This window comes from Phycodurus eques, chromosome 20 (genome assembly GCF_024500275.1).
Source record: "Phycodurus eques isolate BA_2022a chromosome 20, UOR_Pequ_1.1, whole genome shotgun sequence".
In the NCBI taxonomy this organism is placed as follows: domain Eukaryota; kingdom Metazoa; phylum Chordata; class Actinopteri; order Syngnathiformes; family Syngnathidae; genus Phycodurus; species Phycodurus eques.
In genome coordinates, this window is record NC_084544.1 from 8,366,647 (window position 1) to 8,392,113 (window position 25,467).

At 41.2% G+C, this 25,467-nt stretch overlaps 1 protein-coding gene across 1 annotated transcript in view; it reads right to left on the reverse strand.

The window, feature by feature from the left end:
* Window positions 1-25,467, reverse strand: part of csmd3b (CUB and Sushi multiple domains 3b) — a 315,636-nt gene that overhangs the window by 250,100 nt on the left and 40,069 nt on the right. The window lies entirely within an intron of this gene.

Below are 25,467 nucleotides of genomic sequence, written 5' to 3' on the forward strand. Positions count from 1 at the left end.
AAGAAAAATAAACAACAATTCCAAGAGGGCCTTTGAACCGTCTTGCGCTCGGGCCGGAATAACATCAAAAAGCAGACAGCAGCAGACTGCTCGTTTTTGTTTTTTTTCCCTTTTCCCCCTCTCTGTGTTTAACGTAATGCTTGGGCAGATTCGCTGACAAGTCCATCAGGGCTTCATCTGAACTTAATAGATTAGAGGATGACTTGGTCTGAGATGAAGTGGAGTCATTAAATTGGATCTGCGGATGAAAAGGGGACAGACGGACTGCAGAGCAAACAGACAAAAGGACCGTTTCCCCCCCACCCCCTACTCCTTGCCCCCTCCCCGACATTCGTCAGTGCGTTAGAAAGTGGAAAAAAAGATGATTTAGAAAGTCATCATTCAGAGCGAGGAGAGGTGGGTAGCGAAAAGGAGGTCGGGAGGACGTCGGGTGAAGCAAGATGGAGAAATATCGAAAGAAAGCCAGCGAGAGAGAGAGAGAGAGAGAGAGAGAGAATGAAGAGGACACAGGGGTAAAAGAGATTTCTAATTATGCTGACTGCCAGACCGAAACTGACAGCCCTCCTCAACACACGCATGCAACACACACACACACACAAGCAGTACAAACCAAAATAAAAGACGCACAAGCACGGCTACAAATAACCACACAGAGTGTATAATCATTCCCGGGTGCCCTCAACCGTTTGAACCCATCACTCATCGCGTCATTTCTTCATTTCGCCATCGCTAACCTCAACTGACCACATTTCCTCACCCAACAACAACAACATTGTTAACTGCTGGCGTGACCCATGTGACTTGGTTCACTGCACCGAGCAGGTGTTGAGTGGCGACGCTGTTCAATGTGTCATTTAGTCATGTCGTTACATTACTTTGTTTCTTCTCATTCGAGAAGAGGGTTAAGCGAGATCATACTAAAGGATCGTTTGGTCCGGATGTTTTTAGGCGGAATTGCAGCTTACCTGCAACAAACGTTACAGAAAATCGATGGATGGATATTTTATTCTGAGAACTGCTTAAGGTCCATTCTTTGTTGCTTTTTCAACATACGCTTGCTGATGTACATGAGGGTTTGAGAACGCTTCGGCATGCACTTTCCAGTCCTCGAATGCTATGTGGGGTCTGCAATCTTTCGCGTTGCACGCTTTTCTGACTACACAGATTTCCCCATCCACTCAAGTCTTTCATTTACGCACCTTCATGCCACATAGGCACTCTTGGTGGAGCAACCCAAAAATATGTCAAATCTGGCTTTCGCCACATTCTCCAGCCGACTCGAGCACTTCTCGTCTTACGTGCGTCATAAGCTGTAGCAAGTCCAGCGCCCCATGAAGGTGAAACATCAAATTGCACTCCAAGTTTGAATTCAGTTACAACATACATCACAATACATTGTAAGCGACTTCCAGAAAGCTATCACATGTATGTAAGAGAGATAGAACAAAATATTTCTATTGAGCTGATCAAAGAGGCTCTATGAGTCGGCTATTACAGTGTTTCAGTCGTGACGCTTATTGGCGAAAGAAACTACCTAAGAATATTAAGTGCCGCGAGCGATTCTACTTCAAACATGGGTGCCGGCGGCCGAAATGACAAGACAAGCCTTTACAGTTTTTTTTTTTTTTAACATGTAGGCCTCCCACTATTACAATTACAGTCAACGCAATGGCACAATGGTGAATTCGATATTTAATCATTTGCTTTTATTTGCTTTTATTCCTGTCCTCAGATCAACTACATGATAAAGTGAATCGCCCGGTCAGTGGCGTAAGGAAGGTTGTGCGCCGCTAATCTATAGAATGCCAGAGACACAAGCTTTTTTTTACTGACTGACCTCCAAACACACGTTCCGTCATAATTACATTAGTTTTGGTCCCGACTGACCGACGTCACATCTGCTACGTAAGGTATTTTCATAATTAAAATGCGCAAGATTTTTGTCAAGCATTTCAATGACATTCAGAAGTCTTTGGAAAACTCCATGCTTCATGATTTACAGGCAACTTTAAAGAATTCAATGACTCACGCCTCCTTGGTGTTTGCACAGTCCATTGCCTGGTTTTGCACGGAGGGTGTGTCAGAAGTCTGGACACGCATGCACAAAAGACGCTACAAAATGTAAAATGTTTTTTTCGGTGAGTTCAATTTGACGTGAACTTTCTTGACTATTTTGAGAAGACTTAAGAAGTAACTGCAGTGTGCGCCTAAACTAGTTTTGTCCTGAGGATTTACACAAAGACACTAATTGGCAAACTGTCCGAGATTTGCGGAAGGAATCGGATAGGCACGTGCGAATATATGCAACGGCGTTCATGAGTAATGGTGGGGTTTTGCCAGAAAATAGCACGTCTGCTCAGCAAAAAAACCCAGGACGAAAAAGAAGCTTGAAGACGGAAACCTTACTGTTGAATAGAGGGAATTAAATGACTTCTCCACAGTAAGAACGTCATCCGTAATAGCTCAGATAGTGATGAATAAACGCATACAGTTAAGAGCACTGACTTGGAGAAAAATGTTTTCTGAATTAAAATATCAAATGCGTGAGTGTAGGATTCAAAATGTACCTGACGCACGAGCAAGCGACTGCCAACGTTGGTTGTCTTGAGATTAGAGTGAAAAGTGATTCAGCAAGTGAGCTGGCAGAGGAGATTTATTTCCAGCATTTCTATAACGGTAGACTAAAATCTTACATGCCACTATATTGAAAGTACCTTTTCTTGGACCTTTTCATCAAAAACAACCATTGATCCTCTCATACACGAGTCATACTGGATAGTAAGAATGACTCCAACTGAGAATTTCCTTTGTGGAGAAATTAAGTATCGATCAATCTTAAACATATATATTATTTTTATTTGACAAAAATAATGTGTCTTTAAATCTTGTGTTTTGCATTTCTTTTGATCAGAAAAACTCTTTCTGATATGAAAAGAATGCACTCCGATATATATGCTTTTTAATTTGTCCATTCCACAAGCATGTGGCCTCGTCACTATCCCCCACTCACAGCAGGGATTCAGTGTACATGCTCTTCATCGTAAAGCAAAGATACACTGGATTAGTTATTGGAAATGGAATCGTAATGGTAATAGTATGCAAATACTATTCGGTTTAATTCTCCCAAGATGAAGAGGAGCAATACCCGCCATCCCGGTTCATAGGCCATCGCGCGGCTACATGCTAACACAACGTCGCCAGCTCTTAGCGCCGGTGATTACAAACATTACGGCGAAGCAAGGAGCATGCGTTAAACCAGTCACAATGGATACACAGCCGGCAGGGAAATCAATTATCAGGTCTGTCATTTTCCACAAGGGGGGACGGATCCTGTGATCAATACGCTCATTTGGTGAAGAAACCAAGCTTTTGATCAACCACCGGAGCACCGCCGGTCACATTCAATCCATTCACGTCCTCTTCCTCCTCCTGTTTGTCCGTCTCTTTCATCCAACTAGCAGCTTCACTTTAAGGGGCTATTCTGTCTAATCTCACAGTCTCTCATTCATGATTAACGAATGGCTTTACCCGAGCGGAGCAAACTGAACAGTCACATCACGGCGCACACAGAACCACCGTCCGTCCAATTGGGGTTCAGGTCAGAGAAAACTCCGGGGGCTAAATTAGGTGTGTGTGCATGGATGCAATGTTAATCTAAAGCACGCTGTTTCTCTGGGATTTTCTGAAGGACAGAACAAAGGCAGAAGAGAAACAGTCAAAGGCCAAACTGGGGGAAAGAAAACAAACCAAACAACCAAACGCATTTGAAACATCCCCCCGGGGCTTGTCACAGAGCGCTGGTCAAACCAAGAATTAGACGGTGGTCTATACTATACCCTGGAATGGTGGAGGATAAATAAGGGAAATGTCTCGAGAGAGTAAGACAGAAGGAACACACAGGGCGGAAAATCAATTTCTAAGGATGTCAATCACCAGCGGGGGAAAGGGGATGTGAATAAAGATGAGGGACAATGTATAAGTGAAGAGAGAGGAAAAAACTAGAGAACGGTACACGGAATGCAGTGGGGGTAAAAAGTATGTTGATGCGGAAACGCTGAAACTGAGAAACACAATTGCAATCGGAAAGGTGTATAGAAAACGATGTCACCAGGAAACATATGGCTGACGTGGTAAAAAACGAGATATTCAAATTTCAACATGTTCAAAATTTGATTTAAATTTTGCAGGAAAAAAGTGCCTGTAAAGTCAAACAAAATGCATCAAAACGATGCCGCAGCCGCAGTGTAGCTCACGCCAAAGAATTGGCGTGTACGTGTTGAGCTTTTTCTTTTTCTTTTTTGGCAACGTGCTTTTACCCAAAAAGGGTTAGCCTGAACAAAGGCTGTTAAGAAACATTTTTACACCCTTCTTGAAAATGTTACTAGTAAGCGTTAACTTTTTAATCATCATCGTCATCATCATAATAGCTTGGATTCATATAGCACCTTTCAAGTGATTAGTGATAGTGCTAATTCATTCAAAGACAAAACCCATTCACAATTTATAACTTCTGTTCAAGCATGCGACACGCATGTCATTTCAGCAGGGCACCTTGCCCTCGCAGAAAACAAATGTGAAATTTTGCACCATGCTTTGAATGGCGACAAAGTAGCGCCATCTGGTGGATAAATATGAGCCCATAGTAGTCCATTTGAGTTTTACCCAATTCTTATCAGTTCATTGGCGTATTATATTATTATTATTTATAGCGTCTAATTACACATCATCGTACTGAACAGATATCCTAATAGAGTCAAATTTACCATTTAGGGCTGATGAGCAACAGGCACAAAAATCGAGCAAATGTACTATTTGAATAATAATAAGCCATAATGTGCGCTTTTATCAGCATGCTGGCCTTGATGGTAATGGCGGGTGGCTAACTACTTAACTTTAGTAAGGAACATTTTTTAAAGTGCTTTCTTTGAAAGTGGGTCAGATGAGCGGTACGTTTGGCCAACAAAAACATACATTTCTTTTAGGACTTAAGGGAAAATCTATTTAGTTTTCATAAAGAGAGAAGCGGTGTGATATAGGAGAGTGATTGTACAATCTGCTTGTACAATTTCATCAGTCAAACCCTCTGCCATGCACCCCGATACAAGTGCAGTGAAACCTTAGTGATTGGCAGCAGGTGGAAGTAATGAGTTGCAGAGGTCATCTGAAGGGGGCGCTATTGATTACTCAATTGTAATCATCACCGAGCCAGTGCACAGAAAACAACACAGACAAGCCTCTTTCTTTTGTCCTTTCGGTAAGATGTTGTGTGCGTGTTACCAGGGAAACTCAGATGAAAGTATGTCACCATGGTAACATATGACCTATTATTCGAGACAAAGCCCCCTGCGTCGTATAAAGCGTTTGGTTGAATCACAAACGAGCACTCTTTAACCCTTAAGAAATCTTTTTAAACACGTCGGTAAAAATATATTTGGGAGAGTTTAAACATTTACTCTCGAGTCACTTTATATAAACCCCAGCTCTTCGCACACTGGCATCTTGGTGCCAAGGTACTATGTTGAAGTGACTTGAAAATTTTCATTCCGACAAAAGTAGCGTTTTGCCGCCATTTTGGTGCAAAGAATAATGTTGAAGTGAAGTGAGTAATTTTTTATGTACTTTTATATAAAAGTAGTATTTGCTGCCATCTTTCGGCATCTTGGTGCCAAGGCACTATGTTAAAATGAATTGAGGAGCTTGATTTAGACAAAAGTAGTGCTTTGCCACCATCGTGGTGCCAATTAACTATACTATAGTGATTTGAGGAGCTTCCGTCAGATAAAAGTTGTGATCTGCCGCCAGCTTGTGGAGTTATGGTGGAAAGGAACTATGTTGAAGGGAATTGACGAGCTACTTTTAGACAGAAGTAGTGCTTAGCCGCCCTTTTGGTGCAATCGAACTACGTAGAAGTGAGTTGAAGAGTTTCATTTCGACAAAAGGAGTGCTTTCTCGCTGCCATCTTGTGGCATCTATAGGCAATTTTAAGCCTTTTCGAGGGGGTGTCAATATTTTCGCTATTCGTAGCAGAGCTTGGGCGGCACGGTGGGCAAATGGGTTAGAGCGTCAGCCTCACAGTTCTAAGGACCCGGCCCCGCCTGTGTGGAGTTTGCATGTTCTGCCCGTGCCTGCGTGGGTTTTCTCCGATTCACTCCGGTTTCCTCCCACATCCCAAAAACATGCATGAATTGGAGACTCTAAATTGCCCGTAGGCATGACTGTGAGTGCAAATGGTTGTTTGTTTCTATGCGCCCTGCGATTGGCTGGCAACCAGTTCAGGGTGTACCCCGCCTCCTGCTCGATGACAGCTGGGATACGCTCCAGCACCCTAGTGAGGAGAAGCGGCAAAGAAAATGGATGGATGGATAGCAGAGCTTGTTCCCCATGAGCACTGTAGTTCAAATTGAAATTTTAACATAAAGTTGTATTAGCTTATGTTAAGATGAATGTGGGCTGCGATTGGCTGGCAAGCAGTCCAGGGTGTACTCAAGGTCAACTGGGACAGGCTTCCGCTCACCCGTGACCCTAATAAGAAAAGATGGTATAAAAAATGGACGGATGGATAAATGTGGAATAAAAAAAACTGCACTTTCAAAACTTTTATTGTCGTAAGGAACAAATGTGTCCATTTATTAAGACATGACACTTCAAAAACCTTAAAATTTTTTTTATCTTTTCTGGCAAATTTGACTTATTTTCATTCAAAACATCTTGAAAATTAAAAGCAAAGCAAATTGGGCTAGCCAAGCGAAATGGTGCCATGTTGGGACACAAGCGCAACTCAATCAAAGCAAGAAAATCTTTTTACTGTGCTTCTTAATATGGAATCTCCTAACATCTGTCTCAGCCAAGGGAGGACATGTTTAGCGGGCGTTCCTTCTTCGGCGTCGCTGGGAGCTTCAAGTGGAGGCTGGCGTACAGTTCATCCAAGTGGTTATTTACCCCCAAAAAGTGCACATTCAAAAAGCAAAGGTATTAAAAACCACAATCATCCCTTCCCATGTGTCTCTTTTTTTTATGGCAGGCATAGCTCCTTTAATCACTCAAACTCACACACACACACACACATACAGTTGCTCTCATTACGCTGTTGGGAGACAGAGCCTTGCTTGAAAAAAAACCCAAAAAAACAGGCTCCATTAGAAGCTGAACAGTCATTAGAAATACAACAATCCCGCTGCCCTAAATATGCTGGATCCAAGTCATCTTTTTTATTTTTTATTTTTTTTCCCTATTTTCCACCAGGAAGGATTTAATGATTCCATGACTCAAAATCACATTTTGTCTCCGTTAATTTTTTAAGACAGCCATCAGCTTAACAGACGTCAGCGGAAATGCTCCAAGGATGGGGACATCGTTGTACCTTTATGAGTACAATGGCTTCAAGAAGACAAATCATGCATATTTTTTCACAATTTAGAACAGTTAAAATAATAAGAATAATAATTTTTAAAAATATAGAGAATTAAAGCACACTTAAAATTCACATCGGTTGTTGGGACCCTGTAGTAGTGTGTCAATGCCAAGTTCTGGTTTTGTTATGACGATTGGTGGCAGAGCTCGGGCCCAGAATCTGAAGAGAAAAGTGAGCCCCCGTAACTACAGTAAAAAAACAGCATTTGTATTTTCACTCATGGAGGCAGCACTTTATGACCAAGCCACCAAATTGCACTGTCAATTAATGTGCAGATCAGTGCATGTGGTGAATGCAGCGGACTCCTCACCATAAAACACATTTTGGGAAATAGACAGCTCACAAGAGATTGACTTGGTTGTGTAATTTCACACTTGATCAGTGTGCTGGAACTCTACAAAGACCCAACTATTTGTATATAAGCACTTAACAAGACAATTTTTGATAAGATATCTCTTTTTAGGCTAAAGCACACTCAGGAATTCCCAATGTGTACTTTGGGAGCCCAAAATCTGTCTGTGACTTCGAGTGCTTCCTCTATAACAATTGCACGATTTAGCCTCTTTCCAATGGAATCCAGTATTTTTATTTTGTGTGTGGGGGGGGGGCTGGAGCAGTAACAAGAAATGCATGGTGGCACACAAACACATTGTTTCCTAAAGTACATTCTCCATTTTTTCATGGGAAGTAACTTGATTTTTCTCCAATGCCTGTTAAGAATCCCCCAACTTTAAAATGATGTGGAGGGGTGCAACAATAATCTCAGGCAATGAGCCACATGCTGCTTCACAAGGTATCTGATTACAAGTGGCGAAACACACGTAAATTTCCAGGATACACGTTACATTATGATTTTATTCTTGTCCCCACCAAGTGAAACGTTTTGTTTGGATTAAGCAACCACAACACAACCAATTTCTCTGAAAGCTTTCACTGCTACCGTCCACTTGCATTGGGGCCAAGTGGGGCAGTGCCCCGCCAGATCCGCAGACGCAGCTTATTCTAGGTCTTTATTTGTCATTATTTTTTATGTCAAATCCAAAACTGGACACAATGTTTCGGTGACGGACATATAACATCTGCAGGTGCAATGTGAGGGGTTGAACGGCTTCAGATTATTTGAAGTCGAGGCTCAGGTGATGATAGTCGAAATCGATTGTGATTTATTGATTGCAGTTGACTGCACTACGGATCTCATTTTTAGTAAAGTATTGCGCTTGAGGCACCCATGCTAACTGAACGACCACCTGTTGATTTCAGTTTGTTGTTGTTAATGCCAAAAGTGTTAGTGATTAATCAACTTCAAACTATAATCATCATTGCCGAGCGCTAAATTGATGTATCGACTAGTCGGTGGGACCCCTAAAATATTCAATTTCACTGTTAGTGGAAAAACTAAACAGAACTATTTCTCGAGCGCACAGCTTCCAGGACAAATGATTGGATTCTGTCTCTGTTCTTGCTTTCTTCTTTTATCGTTTGAATAAAAAAGGGGGAAAAAGCTTGCTGTCAAATACGCCCGCACACACTCGGCATGCATGGTTATGCTCAGCAGGAAGGAAGCAAACCTCCTAAAACAAAACACTTTACAGGACAATATGAGATTTATTTTCCCCCTCAAAGAAGTTCCAATCTAATGCTCAGATGACAATTTGTTAGAGTGTAGAAGTGTGCAATGGCACAAACATGACTCCATTTCCACAGTTCTCGAGAAATATGTCTAGCACTTTACATTTCATATAAATTTACCCAATACTCTCTCCAAAATGGGAAGTATGGCTTTAACAGAAAATGCAGGAGAACTGAAAAAGTCAAACAGCGGCGATGCGATGGACAAAAAGTTGGGGTTCCCTCGTTAATACCTCATGTTTCAGACAACGTTTGACGCAATGCACTCGTTTACAGATCCTGACACAGAAATCAATATCTACTCTCTTTACAGCCAAGAAATGAGTAGTTATCTGACACAAAATCATTTGGGAATCTATATAGTTGTTCCAAAAAAACATTCAGGTACCAATAACAGATCGGCGTTTCCCAAACTTGTTAAACCACGGACCTTTAGCACCCTATAAAAGTCCATCCATCCATCCATTTTCTTTACCACTTCTCCTCACTAGGGTCGCGGGCTGCTGGAGCCTAACCCAGCTATCTTCGGGCGGGAGGCGGGGTACACCCTGAACCAGTCGCCAGCCATTCGCAGGGCATATAGAAACAACCAACCATTCGCTCTCACATTCACACCTCGGGGCAATTTAAAGTCTCCAATTACCCTACCACGCATGTTTTGGGGATGTGGGAGGAAACCGGAGTGCCCGTAGAAAACCCACCCAGGCACGGGGAGAACATGCAAACTCCACACAGCTGGGGCCGGGATTTGAACCTCGATCCCCAGAACTGTGAGGCAGATGTGCTAACCAGTTGTCTAACGTGCCGGCACCCTATTTAAAAAAAATAAATAAATAAATCGTTGATTTATAGCCAAAATATTGGCAGGCTAATTACTGTTGAGGTTAGTGTCACCATTTCACAGCCTACAATGTGGGAATCCCTGGTTTAGACTCAACAAACCTAACTTAATGCTTGTGTACTGAGTCCGAAGTTGTTGGAGCTAAAAATCATAATTCATTTTCTGTCCGAGATCAATAGCGTCAAAGATTTCTCCCATCTGTGTAATGAGCTTCCGGCGGCCAGAGGTAACTCAATCCAATTCCGTCCGGCAAATTGTTCATTTTCATTACCGCTCCGCTGACTCATCAAGTGTGTCCGTGTCATAACTAATTGGTGGGAGACGCTTGTCTTCGGGGCTTGGCTTCTTATGGATTAATCATCACCTTTAAAGAATCCATTGCCGGTCTCGACTTGGTGATCGGTCACTGTAGCGGTGCGCTATTGTGCACATGCCTGTATTGATAAATCAATGGCTGCCAATGTAGTCAAAGTGGCGCACCAATTAAAGCAAGACACAAGACACTTTGGACTCCAGAAACACTTGGATAGCTGATTTATCATAGCTTACATATTTTTAAACCTCTCTTTTTCTTTTTTCAGTTAATGTCCACAATTGCTGGAGGAAATTGATCACCGGGTGCATCATCCATTTAAGACTAGAAACCTACCTTTCGACACCAGGAAGAAAAGGGTAGTGTAATTATTTCAGGTCATTGATGCAATCGTTCACACACAGAGGTTAAAAAAACGAACTGGTGGGCGCTTTTGAACTATGTTGCTCACCAAAACAGCACCACCTACCGAGCTAAATAAATAATCTCTCAAGTGAATTAAAGTGTAAAGATTTACCGGATAATGTAAACACAAGTTTCCACGGCAGTACTGAAGACAATCTTGCGTCATGTGGCCTGACGTCTTAGATTATGTGGAGATGACATCGTACACTGACTTGTGGTCTATCCAACATGTTGTGTGCGTCCCTTCTTATATGCCGGGAAGCTAGTTCATCCATCTTGTGCCTTGTGTTGAGAAGAGTGTCCAGTGTGATATCAAAGTCCAAAGTGAATGAGGTTGCGTAGAGTAATTACCGTTTTCACAAATAGTAGCTGTCCCCCAAATAGATGCAATATTATGACAAATAAATGCCTCCCTCAAAGAGCCAAATTTTGTCATTAGGGAGAAAACGGGGTATTACCGTAATTTCTCGTGTATAATGCGTATTCTTTACTCCCAAAAATGGTCAAAAGTCAATAGTGCGCATTATACATAGGTATAGGATAAAATGAAAAGGTCTTTCACATTTTATAAATGTATGCCGCCATCTAGAGGTTATGAAAAAGCTGTAGACTTTTCGTCCACTATGCCACCGCCACCTAGAGGTTATGAAAAAGTTGTGTACATCCATTCTAGTATGCCACCTAGAGGTTATGAAAAAGGTGGAAACTACACTTTCATTCCAATATGACAGGGGTACATATGACTGCATATATGTACAATTATGCTAATAAGTTGACATACCCAGGCAGAATTTGTGAAATTTTATTTTTATTTATTTATTTTTTTTTTGTTATTTTTTTAAATACGACTGATGACTGAACAATAACCATCATTAATTGCTTTATGGTTATGTTTTGTTTAATGATAATGCTTTTTTTTAATGCCGAAATGCTTAACAGTTTAATTTGAATCCGATTAAAATTAAATTAAATGTCTTTCGCCTGGTCTTTCATGTTTTCTTCAAAGAACTGTACACATCTTCTGCCAAACATATGAGCACAACTGTGTGTTTCCTCATTTATTAAATAAAAGTAGGGGTGTGAATTTCAATATAAGAGCAAGTAAATAAAAAGAAAGTGCTTAACTTCAGAATAATTCTTTGAAAAAAAAAACAAAATACAGATAATACGTGATGTTTTGATCAAATGGGTGGAAGCAAAATCATGCATTGTAAAAATGCTTTATACATAGGTAGAAGGGTTTTCCAGAATTTTGAGGTCAACTTTGGGGGTCTGCATTATAGAGGAGAAATTACAGTAATTGTAAATAGTTCATAGAAGCTACTTGTCACACACATGTGATAAATGTTGCCCACTTGACAACTATTGCAGCCTGCTCATCCTTAAAAGGGCAACCCTCCATCTGTGGTTGCTTCGCCCGGTTGTTTATTTTCTCCCGTGAGTTTTGTTTTGGGTTTTTCCTTGCACGATTAAGGGATTTAGAATCGGGGATATCGTCAATCTTTGAAACACACACACACACACACACACACACACACATATACATTTCTAAATTTAGCATTGCAAAGACTGACATAATTTCAAAAATACCTTTTCGATTCAAAGTTGTTGTAAGTTATTTTAAATATTTGTCAGATGAGAAGGAGAGAAGCCCGGAGATGTCACAGCAAAGCTCCAGGTGTGCTCATGTGATTCAATGACAGATTAATGACATGATAAGTGTACAAAAAGGAGTGGACACTCGGCCAACATGCTAACGCGCCTAACGAGTGTACATAAATCGCATTTTCCCCAGGGTGGAGCGCCCACTAAATGACGTAATAGCGTGACGTGACGACGTGAAGTTGACTACTTGTCCAACTCTCTCTATGAAAGTGAAAACACCAAAACAAGCTTCAACTGTTTACAATTTTATTGTCAATGTTGACGCTGACGCTAGTTAACATGTCATGCTAACAGCTAACTCAGCTAAAGCCACTGTGTGGAACTATTAGTGTTGTCGGAGCCAAATACATGATTAAATAAACAAACAAAATGTAAATTGTTGCAAAACGTAATTTGTTGCCCCTTATTACCGTTAACTAATACATAAATGGCGCTTGATGTATAAAAGCACGAGCTCGGGCCTGCGGCCTTATGCCTACATATCGACTCCCAGCTGTGATAGAGTACAACATCACTGCCTCTCGGGTTATATTGCTTAATTATGGGTAAATGTGTTTATATTATTAAAAAGAAAAAGTGGCACAGATGCTCCCTCAATCTGCATTTTATATAAATTCTGTAAATGCCTGGTAAAAACAGAATAACAATGGGAAATCACAATAATACACATGAAATGTTTGTTTTTAGAGTGCTTTTGAGTCCATTTTAACGACCCTAACTGTGTGAAGATCTAATCTAGCAATTGCTAAGTCTTTTTTTTCATCTACTTTGCAGCTAGTTGCCAAAGTTTCAGGCGGCAGAACTAGATATTAAATCACAGTGAAGTTAAAAAAAAAAAAAGGAGATTATTCAGAGCGCATGTTCAACCTAATTAAACATTCACTGGCTAGCACGATGATAGAAGTTTATAAATTGAAAGAAATTGCAGGAAAATGTTTTTCTGGATCAGGGATCATTCAGAGTTTGTTAGCATACTCTTTCATTCGCATACCAATGAATGAAAATAAATCAAGCTTTACTAAAACAAAATGTGTTTCAGTTCTGAATTCAACAAGTCTTAACTATAACTACAGTATAAGGTCACACCGTTTTGCATTTACAAGTATTGCGGCGTGTTACCATGAGAAATGTCAAGTACAACATTGTAGCTTGACTTACTGTCGGTACAAATGTCACCTCAGCATGCAAACGTCCTGCATGAACAGGATCACACAGTCGTAAATCAGGGCATGCTTGGACATGAGGGATTTGGCGCACGCTTAACCTTTGTCACACGTCACAAAGTGGCCGATCGTGTGCTTGAGTCTTATTTAAGAAATAGTTGCAATAAAGTGATTATTGTGTGCATGAGAAGGCCTCTCGTGTTTCAAAGTACCGCAGAGAGGTGCTTTTTTGCTAATCGACTTAGGAGTGGTTGCAACATAAATATATAATTAGAAATAATGAATGTGCAGGCGGAAGTGTTTGTTCTAATTATAGGTTGAGAAAAGCACATGTGATGTTTTAGATTTCAGATCATTGATTGCATCTTATTTCCACTTTATTTCTCTTACTCTATTTTTACTTTCTGCTTTTGAAACAATAAAAGTATAGCTAAACAATCCGTTTGATTGGAATGAAAATTGGGTGGCTTAAGTTGCAATTAAAATCCCCGCAAAGAGACTATTAACGTCTTCTAAATTTGATACACCAGCGAGAGAAGCGTTGTTAACAACCCTACCAAATTTGAATGTCATGTCGGACATCCAACATAGCCATCCCCCCACCCACCACCCGCCATCCCACCCCGCTTTTCCGCCTTCTAAAGCGGTCACTCCAGCGGACTATGAAAAAGCAAGATGCAATTTCTAAGTGTAGGCATAGCTAACTACCTACAGTATCTGTACGTTGCAATTGTGCCAGATGACTGCTGACCGGAACAACAGCGCTCAAGTTCTTATATAATAGGAGAGGGGCGACCAGTGTTTGGTGACACCCAGTGATGCACTTGGGCCTTGTTTTAGCCATACCCCCCCTCCAACAACAACAAAAAACAGTTTAATGCTATCTTCCCATTAATAATACTACATACTGTAAGTATCAGTCTCTCAACATATCAGCGAGTATTTTCAAACATGCAGTATGTAATGTATGTATTCAGAAACAATGACTGAACTATGAATCACTCTGATGTCAATGGAAGTAAAACCTGCAAGCAGCAGTGAACTGGCCCTCGCACCATTCTATTTCATGGAATGAATGCATTTCAGGACTATGGACAGCAACCGCATTTCATCTCTTGAGTCTACAGCGTCGACTATTCTGGCACAATGTTGAACCAAATGAACTGCGAGTCATGTAATAATAAACAATTGCAAACAACCATCAAAACAAGGAAACCTTGAAAATCCCAAGCCGTCACTTCCTGGAAATTAATTTATGCACATTTTAAAACGTGGGGACACTTTCGCTCAGTTCGTAGCCCAAATAGAACAATACTCTGTTGCTTTGTGGCATACCCCCTGCCACCCACCCACACGCACACATATACAGACATACACACACACACACACACACACACACACACACACACACTTTAAACGCCACTCAGTAAAACATTGATGCTGTTCATCATTCATGCAAGGAGTGGCACATGCTGGCGAAACAAGTCTAGCCTGTAAACGTTAATGAAACATGGTTGTTTTCACTCCTTTGGCCATATTTTACTGCACAGACGAGTGTGAGATGACCTGTTTTTAGACATCAACTGCCAAAGACCGACCGCAACATTTCTATTAGGTTTAATTCAGATGTTTTCAGTTTTCGGTGTTTCGCCCGCAATTACAATTTCAGCTTCATGTGGGTCACCGCCACTTCATGAACAATTTAAAGCACTCATACTTTCATGCACAGTGAAGGAAACAAGAGTTCTTTGGGAGCAGACTTGCAGGAATGGAAAAAAAATAAATAAATTTTAAATGGAGGAAATTGCTAATGACTTCATCCAACGGGAATGTACACGAAGTAGGCTTAATTAGGGTTCAAGGCTGGAATAAGATTGCAAATTAAATTTTTCGATCACGTGGACTAAATTTTGTGTTTCCGATGTTATGGAGGTGAACATTGTTTTTTCTACTAGGCAGCAGGCAGCAAAGACATTAGTTTGTTGCCTAACAGATTTTGGTAGAAAGAGTCAGTTTATATCAAAGTTTGCAGGCCTACAATTGCAGACTAAAAGTGTTCTCGTAACTAAAGCAACCTTACATTTGTTTGCTACCTTAAAATTGGTTGCGGTAGGTAGTAGTAAATTTGAAAATTTGGCAAATGACCATTCAAGAATACAACCCCAAATCCAATGAAGTTGGGACGTTGTGTTAAACATAAATAAAAACAGAATACAATGATTTGCAAATCATGTTCAACCTATATTTAATTGAATACACTACAAAGACAAGATATTTAATGTTCAAACTGATAAACTTGATTGTTTTTAGCAAATAATCATTAACTTTGAATTTTATGGCTGCAACACGTTCCAAAAAAGCTGGGACAGGTGGCAAAAAAGACTGAGAAAGTTGAGGAATGCTCATCAAACACCTGTTTGGAACATCCCGCAGGTGAACAGGCTCATTGGGAACAGGTGGGTGCCATGATCGGGTATAAAAGGAGCTTCCCTGAGTTGCTCAGTCATTCACAAGCAAAGATGAGACGAGGTTCACCTCTTTGTGAACAAATGCGTGGGAAAATAGTCCACCAGTTTAAGGACAATGTTCCTCAATGTACAATTGCAAGGAATTTCGGGATTTCATCATCTACGGTCTATAATATCATCAAAAGGTTCAGAGAATCTGGAGAAATCACTGAATGTAAGCGGCAAGGCCGAAAACCAACATTGAATGCCCGTGACCTTCGATCCCTCAGGCGGCACTGCATCAAAAACCGACATCAATGTGTAAAGGATATCGCCACATGGGCTCAGGAACACTTCAGAAAACCAATGTCAGTAAATACAGTTCGGCGCTACATGCGTAATGCAACTTGAAACTCGATTATGCAAAGCAAAAGCCATTTACCAACAACACCCAGAAATACTGCCGGCTTCTCTGGGCCCGAGCTCATCTAAGATGGACTGAGGCAAAGAATTCCACCGAGGAAGCTTCAACAATTAGTGTCCTCAGTTCCCAAACATTTATTGAATGTTGTGAAAAGAAAAGGTGACGTAACACAGTGGTAAACATGACCTTGTCCCAGCTTTTTGGGAACGTGTTACAGCCATAAAATTCTAAATTAGTGATTATTTGCTAAAAACAATCAAGTTTATCAGTTTGAACATTAAATATCTCGTCTTTGTAGTGTATTCAATTAAAGGTTGAAAATGATTTGCAAATCATTGTATTCTGTTTTTACACAACGTCCCAACTTCATTGGAATTGGGGTTGTAAAAATGGTTTCTCAGGTGACTATTTGACTAAATGTGTTTGCTGCCTGAATAATGTTCTTAGTCTTTAAATGTTCTGAACTCCTGTTTCAAAGTAGTCAATAGTCTACCGCAACCCGTTTAGGCAGCAAACTAATTTCACGGTCATTTAGTGTAATACTCAGTCATCCCTGGTTACATAGTCTGTTGCCAGGTCATTATGCCCGCTTCCATGTTCCCCTTCCAACACATCCTTATTTTTGTACTCCTTGTGTGACACCCGTCTTTTGGGTGTTTCCAATTTCTCGTCTCAAGGCGTAAATCTCCCCATTGTGCACATTTGAGAAGGAGGAAAAGTGTAATGGCGGGGGGGGGGTGCCGCTGCTGATATTGGGAATGTGCTGTTTTGCCAATCTCATTAGCTTAGCATGCAGTGGGCAGCCTGCCCGTATGCGCGTGCGTGCGCATGTGCGCGTGAGGCTGTCTGAGTGGGCCAGCTTCAGGGCCAGTAAATGCCACCACTCTGGCTGATGGTTCCAATAATGGTATTAAAGAGAGACCGAGGGAGGCCGAGAAACAAGTAGGGGATACGAGGAGAGACATTTATGGAAAGTGACAAATGCGTGGAAAGATTCAACATGCATGCTAACGTGCAGACTAAAGCGAAGGCCTCGCCTGGTTGCTAATTACCATGTTGTAACACTTGTTGCCGACTGATAACATGAAACAGCCGAAACGCACGACAACTAGAAGTATGTCGTGGGCGTGTGATGTAGGAAACAAGCAGGAGAGATTTCCCTCAGCATAGAGCTAACAATTCCTGATTTATCATTTTAGAGCCATAACAACATCTCCATTCTACACTTCTAGACTTTCTCTGCATGACGTGCAAGCTCTCAGGGCCGACAATGAGGCACTCTAAAGCAGCCACGCCAGTGGACTATTGGGGTTTTTGGGGTCTTCCCTCGCTGGAGTGTGGTGGGTCAAACCCACGACTCACCACACCAGGGGGGAAAAAGACGAGCGAGGGGGGATCGATCCGGCGACCCCCGACACGCCAAGCGATCGCCCCTACCGCCTGAGCCAACTGGGACCCCCCTCCCGACCCAGTCAAACCCACGACTCACGATTGTGAGTCACAATTGTGTCGACTAACCACTGATGTGAATGAAGGTGCTTAAGTTGTTATATAGTGTGGGCGAGGCGACTCATGCTGGGGCGGAGGAGCGTCACTGGGCCCTGTTTTAGCCACGCCCAGGACAACGGGAATGATGAAAAACCGTTTAATGCTATATCTCCACAACTGAGCAATGCATAGGGCTCAGTCTTTGCACGTTTCAGCAATACATTTTAACAAGTGTGATGTATTTTGAAACAAATCTCTAAAGATTTCACTTAAACTCACTTAAAGTCACTTAAACACACATAACCATTCTGCATTAAGCAATCTGGAGTCAATTTCACAACACTGAACAAAAACAATCGTTTAAATTTAATTTAAACAATGGTAATACAAGGCCACCATTGGTGAACAACCAAGACTAGTTTGTTTGACTGAGCTAGCACTTCTACATAGTTTAGTATACTTGCAGTATTTTAAGATTCACTTTTAAACAGATCTCTTGATTGACTTTGCTCGAGATTTCAACTTCCTGACTGCTTCTGAAACAAAGCGACCATTTCTAGATTATTTACATTTGTGTGACATCTTATTAACAAGAGAACATTCAGCATTTTATTCACAAATGGATAAGTGGGTTGTGGCTATTCTACATCGCTATTCCTTTAAGCGTAGAATCAGTGGGGAGGCTGTTCTCAGCCCCTGTGACATTTTAATCAACCGAAAAATGGCAAAGAGCCACATCAGAGAAAGACAAAAGGTTAGTTTGTGAGAACTGCCGCCGGTTTTTGGAGAGTTGAAAAGAGGATTTGCAAAAAGTTAGCTTCAGCCGCATCCACGCATCTGTTCATTCCTAGCCTTCATTCGCTCCCATCCATCATTTTCCCCTCCACTTTGTTCCCGCATCCTTCCTTCCTTCCTTCCTTCCTCTCGCATTTAAACTCCTCGGATGAGAACTTGGACGGCGCTGCGCGCTGACCGTGATGGCTTACAGGATGGGCTGATGAAATGATTATTTGTTTAATTAGCCAATTTGCATACTTAACTTAATCACGTCAGAATGCCCACCTGCGGAGAACACCTGTTCCGAGTGCGCCGAGCAACCGGCCGAGGGTTGGCCCTCAAGACGTTGCTCGCTCAACTGGAAACAAAGCCTCCAAGAGCACTGGAAGGTACTTTGCGGAGGGATTTAGCTGCATTCTCTGTCGAAAAATAGGAAACGAGCAAAGTACTCATAGTATAGTATCAGCATTACATTTCCTTGATTGACTAGGGGGAAAATTCATTCATCAATGAATAATTTTTTAAATATTTTTTTTTTATGTCCATTCCGAACTCCTGTTTCCATGACAGTGTCATATTGGGCAAAATACAGTAAAATTAAAGTTAAATAACGGTGCCCAAAGGAGTTGCGCCATAGAGTTGGTCTACATGGATGGTGCTCAACTTCGCAAAGCAGACATCTACTGGAATGGTGTCAATTAGAGAGGAGGCATTTACACTATCTGAGCTATTTTTGGAAATAATTTTTCTTAGTGTTCTGAACTCCTGTTTCCATGACAGTGCTGTCTTGGTCAAAAAACAAAAAAACAAAAAAAAACAAAATGAGTAGGGGCGGCAATTTGAGCTGCAGTAACATTAAAAAGTACTACAAGTGAGTATGCAGGGTAGCAGCTTATAATAAAAACACACGTGGGAATAATAGCTCCCCCATTTTGGCTGGGAGCCATTTCGACTTGTTTGTTTGAAGCCTAAATGGCCCTCTGAAACATATCCACACAAAAGCACCATTTAGCCAGTGTAAAAAGGTACCTGTGAAAATTAAAAAAGAAAAAACACAAATACTAATGAGATAACTTTCCCACATCGGCTGAGTGTCACTAAGTGCCCCCCTTTGAAGAACTAGTGCCAATAAAAGTCTCTCATTAAAACCCTCAACCCTTCCACTGATGCCAATTAGCCAAAACCTTTGGAAAATGAGCCAATGGGATCATTTGTTACAGTGATGACTTTTATAAAGGACCAAAGGGATCAAGTATAAAAGATGATTTATTTTATTATGTTTTATTAGTGTGTTCCCAATAGACAATGTATTATCTATTATTACTATATTATAATTGATTTATATAATATATGTTTACTAATACTGTTTTAATGCATATACTTTAGACAGTAAACCAGGTGAGACGGAATCTGCAGCGTTTGCTGGTTGCTCAACATTTTGCCTAGATCATCACTTTATTTATTACAATTTAAAAAAAAAATAATGAAATTCCACGTCCTGAGACAGCAATACACTTGAGTGACTCAACAGTGCCGGCGCTTGTCCACTAAACCAAGTATTTCAAGACATGATACATCCACAGTCAAATCCGCATCAGAATTCTTAGCAATCAACTAATTGACTATGTTGCTTCTACTTAGTAAAAAAAAAAATAATAATAATAATAAAAGCTGTTTTCATTTAGTACATGAATGTCATTAAAATTTAAGTAACCCCAAAAATATTCTTATAGTTGAGTGATACTTTTTCTCTTTTTTTCCATAGATGTTTTTTTTTTTTTTTTTTTAACCAACAATGGTCACTTCTTTCGAGAGCAAACGAGTTGAGAGCGCATCGACAGCGTTTCTGATGGTGAAACGCAGTACACTCTAGTTTGCGTTGTGAAATGACAAATCAACAATCAATTTCTGCCCAGCATCACATCATCACAGCATCCGTGACCACCAGAATTATTGTTTAAATGGGATATCCGGTCTACGTTTCCTTCCCTTGGCGGCGACCCCAATTTGTAGGTAAGTGGGAACACGCGGTAGTCTCATCACTAACCTACAGTACCGCTGTCGTAAAGTCATAATTACAGTTAATATTTATATGGGGGGAAAACGACACTTTACGGCTATGGATATAAAACAATCAAATGAAAAACAATAAGTACGGCAGTAGTTGAGCGTACTGAGAATTCCCTGTATTATTGTAATCATCCCCATTTTGTGAAAATATTTTCTTGAGGTTGTTATTCTTCTCAGATTTGAAGTAACTGCAAAACTGTAGGATTTGTTTTGTTTTGTTTTTACTAATAGCGCAACATTTTTGTATTGAAACCTATTAAATTCAAATATGATCAAAAAAATGTCATTCCACCACGTTTTGCTCTATTCGAGGTCAAGTGTTTGTTATGGCGATGCCAGTAAAGTCAAGTCTTATTCATATATGCATTCATTACGCACTCATTTCAATTACATGCGAGGACACGGCGGAACAGGCAGAATTACACAGCGTGATGAGCGTATATTCAAATAGAGACTTAATGCAATTATCAGATTGGGTGAGAGGGTGAGTTTGGATTCACATGAGCAGCTTTAATTTCAGACTCTTCACATTGACATACACACACGCACCCACGCATTTCACATGTAGCGACATCACTGGAGAGCACATGCTACGTCGCCCGCAGCGGCGTGAGGTGCTAGACGTGTAAATGGCTGCAATTGATGGAGAGAATAGTCGGGCTGGAGGTAAAGAAGCGAACATGAGGATGAGTGTCAGACTATTAGCGGTTTAAAGACGGAACTTTTTAAGGCCTGTCAGCGAAAGCAAAAGTAGCACAGAGACATCATGAGGCGGACCGAACGGCAGGCAGTGAGCGATATGGACGCCTGCATCCATTACCGCCATCTCAAAGAGTCTAAATGCTGCCTCAGATCTCCTCAAAAGAAGAATGGGTGACCCAGGTTAAGTCTTCTCTTCTTGTCAATGGTGCAATATGGAAAAAAAATGGTGATCAAGCATTTTTGCTCGCAGGCAATCAACCCCCCATCCGCCCTCATCGGTGTACGCCAAAAAGTCTTTCACACAGAATTTCCACAGCATTTAATAAAGAACTCAGCAAAGCGGGACAATGCCACAACTCACTTGGCTCTGCTACTACCTCTAAAGGCAGAATATTAATGAGACAACTATGTCGCTTTCATACCTTGTCCTTACTGATTATCCTGAAGGCAGAAGCAAGCTGGCTTTTACAGTTGCAGGCAGTGCAAAAAAACACTTGGACAGATATTGGGGGGGGGGGGGGGGGGGGGGGGGGGGATAAATAAATAAATAAATCCTTTATTGTTGATCGTGCATCATCATGAAATGTACTTTCATCATTTGCAATCGGCTTTCGGCTTTGTGTGTCATCAAAACAAAGTGAATGTAGGAAGCATGCGTTCTGAAGGGCAGCTCTGGCAGCGTTTAGAGACACCTGGTATCAACAATGTTTTTTTTATCATTGGTGGTTTAAGTACATAGACAGAGAATCGTGGGCTCGACATAAATAACCGAATTATAACCATGTCTAAATAGCCCTGTCGAGAGCACATATTTTGAGGGGGCTGTCCTGTCTCATGCAATTTGACATGATAGTGCCTCCGTGAAAAAGTTTGATTTTTGCCCAGCCTCGCTGTCAAATCACAGGCCAAGAAACATTGTTTGGGGCAGTAATATGGAAATTAGACGAGCTGTGATGTAACAGTTGAGCAGTTGTGAATGGCTTGCTTTAGAGACATTTGGGGGGAAAAGATTATTAACTGACATGTGCATCCAACAACACTGCAACTCTGCTTCGGGCTTGACTTTGACATGATGCTGCCTCTGTGTGGTCCTATATAAAATGGCAGATTTTTGCCCAGGCTAGCTGTCAGGTCACAGGTGGGAAAACTCGATGTGGAGGTGGTATTATGGACATTTAAAAAATCTGAATGGCTTACTTACAAACACATTCTGAGAAAAAAATTACTTGTTGTGTCATTTCACACTCAAGAGCCCCAACTATTTGTATACAAGCAATTCAAAGTCTCTTTTCTATAATATGCCCATTTACTGAATATGCGAACGACTCTGTCGGATTTCTGTGGCGAACGTGTTCTAATGTCAAGCACTTTAAAGCACTTTTGAAAGCTTGAAATCACAACATCACAACTCAAGCATCTTCAAGAATCTGTGTGAGCATGTCGCCCACAAAAGCATCACCACACATCAGATGACGTCTCGCCCCGAGGGGGTGGATGATATTTTATTTATCCGTTTTATTCCGAAGCGCCGTGCTGCAGAGAAGAGGTGGTCACGGGAAAGGACCTGGATCAGATTGTGGAGCACGCAGATGGAGAAACGGCGGGAAGCGGGAAAAGGGAACACGGAGGAGGACAAAGATGGGGCCGATTACTGGAACGTTTGCGCGATCGCCTCTCGAGATTGTGCACGCTGACTTAAATTCTCTTTGAAACAAATCTGATTTAATCGGCCTTGTGGGCATCAGTGTGTGTATTCTACTGTATGTGTTTTGAGACACGGTAATGCCAAAACTGCTTTTTTTTTTTTTTTACAGGCATGCGCTATATGTTTTGATTTCATACATTTGTTGCCAAAACATATCTGTGTTGTTTGGTCCTGTCAAATATGCACAATACACACAAACATACACTCTCTCTCTCTCAATGCTATATAACATGTATACAAAAGTGTTATTTTTGCCACAAAGAGACATGCTCGCGGCACTAGCCCATGTAACGAGTCACAACAATGTGGCAGAGCTGACAGCTCACGTTAAAACCACAAGGTCTCGCAAAGACCATGTTTGTGTGTTTCCACGCAATTCTGTGTGTGTGTGTGTCCCACATCTGTGTGTACGTGTGTGTCTTTTTCAACAGTGTGAGTCACTCTTAAGGATAAATGTCAAGGGTTAGCATCGAGTCAACGTCTTCAGAGGTGCCCAAATCTATTTTTAGCACGGATTTTAGACCTGGGGCCATTTTTAAAATGTATATTGTATTTTCTTATTCATTCAAACTGCAGAAAGAACCAGCAGTCATTTTTTATACCGATTATCCAGATTAGGATAAGCACGTAGTCAGCGTCCAGTCATCCATCCATCCATCCATTTTCTGTACCGCTTCTCCTCACCAGGGTCGAGGGCGTGCTGCAGCCTATCTACACCCAGAACTGGCCGCCAGCCAATTGCAGGGCACATAGAAACAAACAACCATTCGCACTCACATTCGCACCTACGGGCAAATTAGAGTCTTCAATTAACCTAACAAGCATGTTTTGGGGATGTGGGGGGAAATCGGAGAACCCGGAGAAAACCCGCGCAGGCCTGATTTGAACCCGGGTCCTCAGAACTGTGAGGCAGATGTGCTAACCAGTCAACCACCATGCCACATAGCCTCCAATCAGATAGTCCTAAACTATGTCTTAATCATTTATCCTAAATAATTAATACCTAGTCCAAAATTATATTAATATATGATCATGGCGTGGGGCCCGGCAACCAATATTGTGGCGTCACAACGAAAGTGACTAACGCTTATCAGCGTAAAATAGCCACATAACGCAATATCATTTATGATGCTGTTTAGTGAATTTGTTGAATTAATCTGTGGTGCTGCTGTTTTGGTTAGCAAACGCTGGGCTAGGCTGTTACCTATGCAATAAAATGTGGGGAGAGGTGCTGGTCAGTCTCAAGGGGACAAAGTGAGGAGTTTATTTGATAGGAAGATTTTCCCTGGATGCTAGATGCTATTATGTATGTTGACTGAGTAAATAGCCAATTCTACGGTCAGGGGATGGAAAAAAAAATAAATAAAAAAATTAAAATTTAAAAGTAGACATCTAAAACCCGAAATAATTGAAGAGAGGTTATTGCCTCGTTTCGAGGCTTTTTTCCCCCCCAAATGGTTTAAAGTGAAAAAGCCTCTAATGGAGACTAAAAATAGCCTGTAATGCAAAAGGTTAAGGTGAACATTAAAATGATGAACATTTTAACAACAACATTTAAAAACAAGTCTTTGTAAATATGTTCAGGGACCGCGAGTGGGCTAATTTAGAACAAGCTCCATTTCATTAGCGATTCAGTCAGCGATGTAATAAATAACGAGCAGTTTGGCATTAATTGGAAGGCGCTGTGAAGGCTTTTAAGCAAACAAAGTGTGAGTGGTCCTCTGCTTGCCTTTGTTACATGATTTGAGTCGGCGGCTTTGCTGAAATAGACATATTTTGGTCATATTCTAATGAGCTACTCATTCAGATTCTATTAGTATTATTGTAAAAAAAAAAAAAAAAATCTGCAATGATGTCCTGGTACTAATGAAGCGTCCAATCAGAGTGATCTAAATCAGTGGTCCCCAACCACCACCTATCCGCATGCCATTTGGTACCGGGACAAGCTATAGTTTGCGCTATAGGTCATTTCTGCGATCTGCCTTAATTTACTAACTAGCTTTTTGCATTATTTTTTTTCTTCCGAACACCGCCTCAGTTCATTAAAGATGTGTTTTACGATTCGCTTGCCAATTATCGCAGGCGAGCCTGCTGACATTTCCCAGTCGAGTCAGTCCATCATGCCAAATGTAGCCAAAAGTTTCACCTACTGTCAACGCGATCCCTAGACAGCCTGTGACATTTTTTTGTCTAATTTAGATGCCTTAGCTTTAGGGCGGATGTTGCACGAAAGCCAACTGTCGACTTCTTTTCCGTCGATGGTCCCGTCTCGTCACGACTACACTTATTTCCTGTCCCTTTCCTCTTAGGCCCATTCCCTGTCTTGCCGTTCATGAATAGTAATGGACTCTTGTACAGTTGAAGTTGTTGTAAAAGCTTAATTAGGAAAGGAGGTTGGAAAAGCACCAATCGTATCAAAACATCAGA